This window comes from Acanthisitta chloris, unplaced genomic scaffold (assembly GCF_000695815.1).
Source record: "Acanthisitta chloris isolate BGI_N310 unplaced genomic scaffold, ASM69581v1 scaffold8068, whole genome shotgun sequence".
Taxonomy (NCBI): Eukaryota; Metazoa; Chordata; class Aves; order Passeriformes; family Acanthisittidae; genus Acanthisitta; species Acanthisitta chloris.
The window spans coordinates 1-11,193 of NW_008685294.1; the positions used below are offsets into that span (position 1 = coordinate 1).

Genomic DNA, 11,193 nt, shown 5'->3' on the forward strand with positions numbered 1-11,193 from the left:
GTATGAATAACTACAACTATGTAAACACACATACTAAAAACCCCATGAACCATCTGTTTGGTAACTTGCTAGCTAAAAGTTTTAAAACATGCCACCTGCAAGCATAGAGGAAAAAAGATGCTGAAAATCTAATGCAGACCTCTGAATGAGTAGCAAAACTTCCTGGAAAATATGCTTTAGCCCATCCCCAGTTCTGAGGCATGAGAATCTATGGTAAAAGGCATTGTGATGTTCAGAGCCTCTCTACACGCTTGCTGTAAATCCTGTATGCAGTGGTTCAACCACCTCCCCAGCCATCAGTGGGGAGCCCAGCACTGTCCCTCAGCTTGTTTTACTTTGCATAGGCCTTTTCCAGGAGGGCACTCCAGAACTCGTTGCGCTGGGAGGACTTGGTAAAGACCAGCTGGTTGTTGTACGTGGGTAAGCAGTCATCGATGACAACGTCCACCCAGGCTCCATAGCGCCAGAACTGAATAAAGGCAAACAGAAAAACCCTGGATTGATTTGGTGCAAGGAGGGGGAGCCTGACTGTACTGCTTTGTAACATGGCCTTGTAATGTGGCAAAAGCTGATGGCCACTGGGAAGGAGGCAGCTGTACTGAATTCCCCTGAGCAATGTGTGTGGGACAGTGAGAGGTCCCTTAGGAAAGCCAAGGGAAATGTGGAAAACAGTGAATCTTTTCTGAGTAAGAAGTTCTTAAGCAGTTCTTTGACAGCTTGTTTTTGACTGACCAGCTGTTCGTGGGTCTAAAAATAGGTGCTCTTGCCTACTACTTTCATGTCTGTGCTGGCTGTAGTGCTACATCTGAGCAGTGAGGCAGGACCAGGCACCTGTTGCTATTCCTTATGCACACGACACAGCAATCTCCAAATGCTTCCTTGGTGGATTAATTCTCCCTAATTGCTTTTATGGGCTGGCCCTTCTGTGACTGCCCTGATGGACGAGTTTGGGATGAGGCAATTATATGGCTTTTCCTCCCTGCTGTTGTTCATGTTTCCAAAGGGGGAGAAATTAGGGGGGAGAAGTTAGAGTGAAGAGAGTGCCAAGAGCCAAGTTTTGTTTGGGGTAAATACACCTGCTTCTCACTAGATGGAGGGACTCACCTGGAAGTGAAAGATGCCAGCATAGTTTTGTATAAAGGACTGGTCGTGAGGTATGACTCTACAGAGTAGTTTTTTATTCAGCGTCAGGCAAGCAATGGCAGCCAGAAACCAGCAGTTACCTGTAAACAAAGAGAAGCAGCAGAAAAAAAGAAGGGACAGAACAGCTGGGGTCAAACAGAAAACCTGAAATACTGCAAAGTGACATGTTAATTCTCCACAGAGCTTGAGAATTAACCCCTCTTTCAGGAGAGGACATTTGTCCCTGTGTTCTGCAGTACTTTAGCACTCTATCTATTTGTGCTCTGGAAATGCTCATTGGCACAGCTCGTCACTGGGTATATGCCTGTTAGACACATGATGTGCCCTGTAATTTACAGAAAGACTAAAACCTGATGAGCACTGTTACCTGTGTTAAGATTTCCCTGTCCCAAGTGAATGCCTGTCTGACTTCCCACATTAATTCTCCTTCCAAGCTTTGGACAGAGACCAGCTGGGAGAGAACTCACACATGAAGCTCCCTATAGCTGAGGCTGAGACTCATTTTCTGCTCTCAAGGTAACTCACAGTCCCAATCGTTGTTCTGCAGGGCCTCTTTCCTGCTCTTTTCATTGCTCTGACATATTTTCTTCTTTTTGAATCTGTGTCTGCACTGTTGTGAACACTGTCCCCTTTGGTGCTTTTCAGTTCCTCCTTCAGACGTGTATGGTGGGAGCTCTGGGAAAGTGGCTCTCTCCCATAGTGCTTCTGTGTTTAGCAAAGGGTGCCTCAACCCCTAACTAAAACCTAATTGCTACTGTAGGGTAAGCTTGCCTGAGCAGTGTGAAATAGTGGAGTGAGAGAATGTTATGAGAGTGTAAACTAAACCTGACTGCAGGGAGTTGTACAAGAAATTTATGAAACTGGTAGAGGGATAAAACATACAGAAATACATATATGTAAAGTTAAAGTACTAGGAAAGTGATGAGGACAGTCACAAGCACAGAACAACACTTGAAAAGATTAACACAAATTAGTGTGTGTTAGCTTAGGAAAATGATCACAGGAGGAGTTATAAACCCATGAAAGACATGGGAAAGTTGAGTGGCGAATGACTTTACAAAGCAGTGCAGGACAGCACCATGTTGACAACTGCTGCAAAGGCATCACTTGTACCTAAGTAGTGCATCTATATAACAAAGTATCTCTGAGCATCTAAACTCAAGGTCTTGTTGTATAAGGGATATAAGAGCTGTTCTTGAGTACAAGGTAGACTTAGCTGGAGAGCTTTAGAAGGTCCTATACAGAAATAACAGGACTAAATACCTGAAAAGGTGCAACAGTAGCAGATCAGATTTTTCTTTCAGTCAAATAACTCCTATTTATCTTTTATTCTTGTCTTAACTATTTTTATCCATCCTCAAAGTCTGAAAGAAGGGCCCAGTGGTGTTTTGCAACACACTCAGGACATTAGTTCATGAATACAAAGCACCTTGCAAAGTTCTTGCCTAGATTGCAACTAAGTGGATATCAACGACTAGCTATAGACAGAAGGAATCAGTAGATGTGTAGTGGTGCACTGAGACAGAGGATTTCAGACACCACCTTGGAAACAAGAGAAAATTAAGTGAGACCTAAATTATGAGGCAGACTTTAAAAAGTACTGAGTTGAACTAACAATTTCATACCTAATTCTCCTTGGCAGATATCTGTTCTGTTGGCCCCACCAATAATAAACCGTGGATTCTCACAGATGTCCTGCAAAATAGAAAGAGATGGATGAGCAGGAAAAGCATGCATTATGGTGCCTGCTTGTCACAGAGGTAAAGGCAGTTTTAGGACAATGTTTCGTGCAGGATATCTTGTGGATATAAAAACCTCTCACATGGTTTTCACCTGCAGACTTTCACTAAGAAAATGTTTTGGAATTTGGATGTTTCAGACTTCAGTCAGAGTTTTCTCCATGTATCTACACATGGTTTAACAGCAAGCCTGGGGGGTTCACTGTACAGCCTACAAACACATTAAAATGAGAAGAATAGAGAAAAATATTTTTTCTACACAATAAAGAAAAAAAACAAATTTCTGGTGGAGATAGGGGAGCTAGTAGGTGAAAAAAACATCAGGGGACCAGATAATTTTTTTTAAAAATGGCTGCAGGTTTATGGTGTCCAATTTGCAGTAACTAATACGCTGGGACATTAAAAGGGTTGAAGAATGCATTTCATTGCAAATGAATCCTGGTAGTACTCCTCCTTAAAATTTTTCCTGCAATCAGATGTTAAATTACCAGAAATAATCAATCGCTGGTTAAGTGGTTTTATTCTTTTCCTAATATTGCAGTATTTAATTGCCAATGCTGCATTCAAAAATGGGTACAGATATGGTCTCTCTCTGAGAACAGGAAGGTCTTTTGTTCTGCACCATTTATGGGGTTTGTTAGTATTTATACTAGTACAGAATGGGCATAAGATACTGTACAGGCATAAATAATTAAGAAATTTCTGAAGGGAAGGAAGGACTACATGAAAACTATCAGCAGAGGAGGTGGGATTATTGCAAGGTTACACAGCCCTTTTCTGTAAAGGACAAAAAACCACTGGGTATAGAAAAAGCAAGGGAAGAAGTAGGTATTACCTGTCCTACAGAAAAAAAAATAATCCCTGCCTTATCCTATTTCTCATAATCAAATACTTGCTATGAGGAAGGATAAGAAGACACAACTTTTGGACCCTTCTCTTATGAGGGTAAGGAAAGAAAGATATTGCAACCTGAGCACCACTGCCCTGAGCAGCTGCAAATGGGGAAGAAGATAAAGCATAGTCCAAGAATCCAATCTGCTGAGAGATGTCAGGGCTGGAGTGAGAAGGAGAAAGAAGAAACAACTGATAATTTCTTGTGTGGCAGCACAGGCAGCTGACACTATCTCTGCAGTCTAAAGCTTTTCCCCCATGTTATCAGGGTAGCCCTGGATTTTCCCAGACTCATGTTTCAGGTCTAGTAGTTTCATTTGGCTTGAGCCCCCTTTTTTTATCCTTCACAGGAATCAGCAGAATTGCTTGGATGTAAGTATTTGGAGTGGTCATATGGCCAGATAGAGAGACATAATTCCACCCCCTCATCTTCCCCTGCAGTCACTTTATTCTCCTTGAGGGAGTGAATGTAGGGATTGTCCTGTTATTTTGGGCCTTGGTCAGCTGTCCTGGAATTCAGTTCTGTCAAGGCAGCTGTTTGAGATGCCTTCATGCTTTTCTCCTCTCACTTGCTTTGTTGAAAATATTATTCCTCATGTTGCTGTGGTGCTCTGCTGAAAACTATCTGTGAGATGCCAGGTTTTTGGTGTGCATTTTTTCCCATTATTGTATTTTGGCTTGATCCTGCTTCTATTGTAACAAGCTCTGAAATCCAGCATGCTGCATTTTAGATGAAGGGTGTTAGATGGTGCTTGAGTGTTTCCAAATATTAACTGTACAATGATGGTTGTTTCTCAGAGCCATTTATTGAATTTTGGGCTCATTTATTTTGGAAGGTGGTTGGTAAAGGAATGCAAAGGAGGGAATCATGCAATTGTCATATGGACTGACTTAGCTATGACAGAAATGCTTTTCTTGCATTTCTTTATGGAGGCCAGCTGTGTTTAGTGTGCTGTGGATATGATTTTAATATTGAATTTCTCTAGTTCATCTCCAGCTGTGCTATTTGTCCTGAGTACAGCTGAAGTTGCAGGAAAGGTTTCAAGGTCTTCCAAGACTGAAGTACACAGTCAGCAGAGCAAGACAGCCTGGTGTCCAAGATGCAGGTGGCAAGTCTGTCCTTCCAGTCTTCCTGGCTGAGCAAGGGGTTGTCCTTCATCTCTTAGGTCAAGTTATCACAGAGAATCCCAGTAGGCTGTACTTCACTGATTCAATGATTCATCTAAAAGAGTCTCCTCTGACCTGAGTGCCTCCAACTGCCTTGGTACTATCCAAAGGACCTTTGTGTTCACTGGATTGATTCATTTTAGACTGTAATTTCATTACTAAGAGTCAAAAGATACAGTAAGAAGAACAGAGAATCCTAGGAAAATAAAACATTAGTGGTGCATGTTGCTTTCTGGGCAGAGTGTTCTTACGAGATAGTTGGAAGGGAGTTCTGGAAAATGTAAAGGCAGCATGCAACTAAAAATGGTATTTGACCTTTGTTATATTTTCGTTAGCTTTTCTTCTGAGTCAGGAAAAAAAGCTGTGAGTCAGTTGAGTCCCTGAACTGATCCTATCAAATAGAGGAAGCATCTTCTTTGGCCAGCCTAAGATGTAGCCTCATGCTTCTCCCTTGACCTCTCATAATCTAGATCATGCTATGAAATGGCTGTGCTGCACACTTCAAGGCAGAGTTCAGTGCTGTCAGATCCCAAGCTGGTTTTAGAGCTTCAGAGTTAGATTACCCTCATCTGAAAGCCCTGTCTTGGTGGCACGAAATGCTGTCTTTGCTTTGTGGTACTACCTCCACAGGCCCATATTTTGTGATTATTAAATTCAAACAGCTTCACATCTGTGCAGTAGATGATCTGACTGATTCATTTTTATTCTAAGCAAAATCCAGTAATCTGTTGACTTGAATTTATTTGTATTCAATATGAAAAGAAAACTCCTCCTGCTGATTTTCTTGGCTAGAGGGAGGATCATCATAGGGCAGACATTGAATCTGGGGGCTAATGCTGTGGCCTGGCTGTAAGCAAGGAGACTGACAATGGTGCATTTGAAAGCACAGTGTGACAGCAGAGCATTCCTGTCAATGACCCAGTATTATCAGGTCCAAACAGGACTGCAGCAGGACCTCTCAATACTCTGCATTGTCATAATACAGACCTTGTCTCAGTTCTCAAAGACTGGTGAACTCCTCCCTCCTCTCAGCTGTGAGAAATTCACACAGGCAGCATAGTTAGGCTGAGGATGTTAAGAAGACTGAACACAGCCTGTCACTGAGCTGGATATGACCTGGTACAGGTGAGAATGGTTCTTTAGGCTTCTCCTACCTGCCACGGGTGAGAAAATGACTTAATATTATGCATCAACTGAGGCAGATTTTATTTCCCCTCTGTGTACCTCAATCATGTTCATTCATACTCTGAGCTGGAGGGATTAGTCTTTGAGTCTTTACTCAGGGAAATTTTCAAACCTGTCACTTGGCTCTTGCCTGAATTGAGTTGTAAGGTCTGCTCTGTGCATTCATGGCATGGCATGGCAGTCACTAGTCAAGTTACAGAGGCCTTCTCACCACCCTCATGCCAGGAATCACAGATGCCCTGCATGGCATCTGTCCTTCTATCAGTAAGGGACAAGACCAGTCCCTGTGCACTCACTGCCCTTGCAGCAGCAGAGGCCAAGAATTTTGGGAGGTGGCAGAGGAGGACCTGGCCTCTGGATGTAACTGGCTACAAAAAGAATGGTCTGTAGGACCAGACACATAAGAACAAGGGGTAGCTCTGGGGCTGGGATGCTGGTCACCTCTTGCCACCCTAGTAATGAGTTGTAGGAGCCCCGAGGAAAAGGTCAAGTCACAGCATAGCCATTGTTGGAGGAAGCAGAAAGAGCCCAGGTCCTGGCAGCCCACACATGGGAGGGAGAGTTGCTCACGCTGGACACAGTGGGCACCTCAACACAGAGCCAGGGATCAGGGAAGAGTCATCCATGTGGCTGACTCGCTGTGGGGCCCTTGTTAATTCCAGGTGTCAAAGCCTTTCCATATGTCAGCACAGTGACATAAGAGATCTACAGTGAAGAAGTGCTGTTCAGCTGAGGAACAGCACCGTCATCAGTGCTTGGCTATAGCACTGGTAACAGGCAAATGTGTGCACTTTACATTAACTTCATCATTCCTCAAATAATACTTGGAGCTTCTGACAAAATTTGCACCCAACAATCCCAGGTGGACTCATGTCATTGCAAATAGTGCTCTTTTCAGGCCAGCATTAATCTTTCACGTGTATTATATTCTCATACATCTTGCCTGGTGTGGAGAGCTTTGATACAAACTGATGAGGTGACATGATTAATGTGACTGAGGAAGCCAAAGGCAGTCATGAAGAGGTTGCCATTTCCTAGCTCTCTGTTTTAAGCGAGATAATTTGTTTATTTGCTATTTCTGGAGATATGTGGCATATACAATGCCACAGGGAAAGGACCTAGAGTGAAGTCAGTATTAGGATATTCTCTCAGGACTTCTGAACAGTTTGATATTTTGTTTTCTTTTAGAATACATTATCAAGTTTGACCTGAATTTCCAAGTGATTAAAAATTACCATTTCATAAGACTTTATAGTTACCACTTAGTAGTTTATAAGCTAGTTTCTACTTTGGGAAAAGAAAAAGCCCTTGCAATTTAATAAGAACTGAAGTCGTCCAGATCTTTACAGGCTGTTATAAAACATGGCCTGTGCAATTGAGTCTTTACATTTGGTGCTTCAACAATTGCTTTAATCTCTTAGCAAAATATTCCTTAGCCCAGTATTATTGCTTCATATTCATTTGATTTTATGGTGTGCTGTTAACATGTCTATTGTGGCTATTCATGTATCTATAATATTTTCAGACAAGTCCTCCTACCAGTGCTATATTACCTCTAGTTTCAAAGTCCAGTAAAACAAAGTCCTGGGTCAATCAGAAATCAGCACCAATAGATACAGGTCTTTTGCATCAGCACCCAAGAGCAGTCTCATTTTGTGGCTGTGGTGTGAATGACAAGGTAGGGGACATATCATAAAAGGAGAAAGTTTTACAAGGAAGTTTGTCCTCTTTGGGCACCTGCTGGATACAGCAGTGGCCTGAATTACAGGGCTTGTTTTAAAACAAACACATTTTCTGTAGAAGGCACAGACACCTCTACAAATCAGGCCTGGTGTGTCCCCAGCAGGGACAGCCATCTCTGTCAGGGTCAGGACCATCCAAAATCCCAGAGCATGCCAGTAGGCAGCAGGCACAGACTGCAGTTGTCTGGATTTCCAGCCTCTGGTCTACCTACAGCTGGCACCACAGACACATCAGGTGCCTGAACACTTGTGTCAAAAGAACACAGATAGCTTTGGTTTCGATATTTGGGTTGTATTTTAGGTCTTACATGGTTACAAGCTTGTTGCAGAGCTTCCAAACTTACTTGTTAAAGAGTGACTTAAAGAAATGTCTTTGGGATAAAGACCCTGATGTCTGAACCTTCCCAATAACAAAGTCTTGATCTGTGCATGCTCAGGTCTGTTAGACAAGTATGAGGTTACGTTGTACACATCTGGCTGTTTTGATGCTTTCTGACACACACAGTTGCACTCTGTCTGCTCCAGGGTGCTGGCACTCATCCCCTGTACTGTTGTATCGCTTCCCTCTGTAGAAATAGGGGAAATCCCATCCCTTTGAGATGACTGACTTGTGGGTGCATTTAACTCACACACATTTCCAGGGGCCGAGGCAATGATGAAGGAATGACAGGGCACATATGCACAGGGCACAGCAGATAGGGGACTGACTCCTTTTGTCCCTTCACATTGCTCAAGTAGTTTTTGTGACAGCAGCACGTGGTCTTCCTCTGCATCTGGAACAGCCACTCACAAGAGCTCCTGGTCTTTTGTTATTTGGTTATGTTCCTGTGGTCAGTTTTATCTACCACCACTGACTTTGCCATTGAAGCACAGACTTGGGTTTAGGGGAAGTATGGCAAATCTAGAAGGGGTGGCCAAAAACTGTCAGAGAGGGAGCTGGGGAAGCTCCTCAGAATCACGCCCTTGCTGTCAGACAGGGAATGGCAGGGGCCGAGGCTGTGTTCAGGGGCTGCCTTGAGAGGGGAGCAGCTGCCCAGCAGATATGACAGGCAAAGAGTGTTAAGTCCTTCTACGGTAGGACAGCGAAACAATTGGGAATTAAGAAATTAGGCCTCTGACTGTGAAAAAAAACAGGGAAAAAAAACGAAGGAAAAACAAGAGGAAGGCTGGCTGGGAAATGCCCACAAGACAGGAAAAAGGAATGGAATTACTGGGCAGGAATAGGTCTTTATAATGATTAGAACACCCACATTCATAATAAGTGAGTAATATACTAACCAGCCTTTGCAAGTTGGATAAGCAATGCAGGGAACAACTGAATAAAAGCATGTTTCAGACCATAACCTCTCCTTTTATTTACATAAATTAGGAAAACAGCAGAATGCTAAAATAAAGTTGTTAAGTGAAATAAGGTAGTGTTAACAAAATTAAGCCTCAGCAAACCAAATAACTTGCTGCAGAATGATGAGAATTTTTCTTTGGTAGTTTCACACAAGAAAATCCTAAGCAAACCATGCAAGAGGAAAATTCAAGCCCCTATTTCGCTTTCTACATACTTCATCTCTTTTTTGGTAGTGCTGTTGTTTCATTGTGGTTTATTGTATTTTAGTCACTACATACACATTCTCTGAGCTTTAACAGCACTACCTAGTTAACTTCCAGGAGACATCTAAGGAAAGTTATTTCCAGTTTATTCTGCTCACCTTCCCCAACACACACTTTCTGCAAAAATGGAAGGTCAGAGTGGATACTTCAATTTACTGAAAAAGGCACTCAGCAAACATGTTACTTACACGTGGTCTTTTCCATTCGAACTTGACGGGGCTTTTCTGGCTGTAGAAGAGAGAGGACTCATTTGGTGGGAAATCAGGATCTTCATAGAGAATGTTTTTCTCCAGGCACTTCTTGTGAAGTTCTTCGTAGGTCTTCTCCTTTACACTGATAATGTGCTGGTTGCGACTTATAATGGCAGAATAAATCCCACCTGTGCCCCCACCTGCACCTTCAGTTGTCGTGCTAAAAGTAGGGCTGGGAATTGACCCAGCAGCTGTCTGCTGAGCCACTGCTGCATTTATGGTGGACGGCATGGGAATCAGGCTGAAAGCAAATGTTGAAAGAAAGCAAAGATCTTGCAAACTGGAAGGAAATTTCAGAAAAGAGGAAGTTGCTGTGTAAACTGCCTTTTCTATCCGTTGAAAGTCTTCTAGTCAAATTTGCAATCCAGAAAATTCCATGTGGTTTTGCATCCTGTCAAAGGACAGTATTTCGTTATAAGAAATCAAAATTTATTCCTTGATGTGAGACAATCTGTTGGCTAACTCCGGTATCTGAGTTGTACTGTCCACAGCATGTGTGTGTGCCTGCTCTATGCGTGTAAGTGTCCAGAAGGGACAAGCTTTAACCCCTGAAGTCTAAAAATAACTACAGGCAAAGAGCACGAGAGAGGGAAAGTGAGAGGGAGTGGGTTAGTGAGATGGTGTCAGTCTTCTGTGCAACTTGTGCTGAGGCCAGGCATGTTCCTGGGACAGGCTCCACATGTAGGCAGACTCCTGATGCAAGCACTTCATCTTTTCCTTAAGTAGAGAACAGTGAAACTGAAAGCTAAATGCCTGCTGGTTTGGGAACATTATTTATGAAGCACTGCCAGGCAGTAATCTAGTCCTGACACTCCTGAAGGAACTGTTGTATTTGACTTGTTGTTTCTACACTTTCCTGCAGAAAAGATAGATAAATCTTTTGGTGGTGAATAAGGTGGCAATTTGATGCTATTGAAGTCTATATCGACCACCTGGGTTTGGTTCCTCTGGATAGCAGCTCAGGAGCACTAAGATTCACCTGGTGATAGCTACCTTCCATGTAAAAGGCATCTTTTCATGTAAGGGTAGAAAAGTTTATAAGGGTCCTAGTGTGGAAACTAGACCATTTGCTGTGTGTTAAAATATGTCAAAATTAGAGGAGACATCTGACTTTGCATATTTATTTTGTCACACAGCAGTGGGATAAGGGACAAATTCATAGCCTCTGTGAGAGAAAAATCTAAACATGTTGCTCAGTAACTCAGTTCTTCAAAAGCTGACAATGTTGTCAAGCAAAGCACTCTAATGCCTTGATTCTTCTTTGACTGGGAAGTCTTCAATTACATGTTGACATCAGTTTTATTTTTGCCTAAGCATACTCGTCTCTCACTCATGTACATGTTACCGACCATCTGCCCTATGACTATGGTGTTTTCCTAAGCACTGATCGTTATTTTTCTTTCTCAGTCATTTACTTGGTTTACACATTTCAGTACAATTGACAATCTCTACAGCTCATTAAATAAAGCA

The 11,193-nt window shown here is 42.6% G+C and overlaps 1 long non-coding RNA gene across 1 annotated transcript; it reads right to left on the reverse strand.

Annotated features, from left to right (window-relative positions):
- Positions 1 to 335: 335 nt before the first annotated feature.
- LOC103806977 lies at positions 336 to 9,955 on the reverse strand. Its single transcript, XR_624781.1, has 4 exons — positions 9,661 to 9,955; positions 2,769 to 2,838; positions 1,105 to 1,223; positions 336 to 469 (listed from the first exon to the last, which is right to left on the reverse strand). It is a non-coding gene; the product is annotated as an uncharacterized LOC103806977 (long non-coding RNA).
- Positions 9,956 to 11,193: the final 1,238 nt, after the last annotated feature.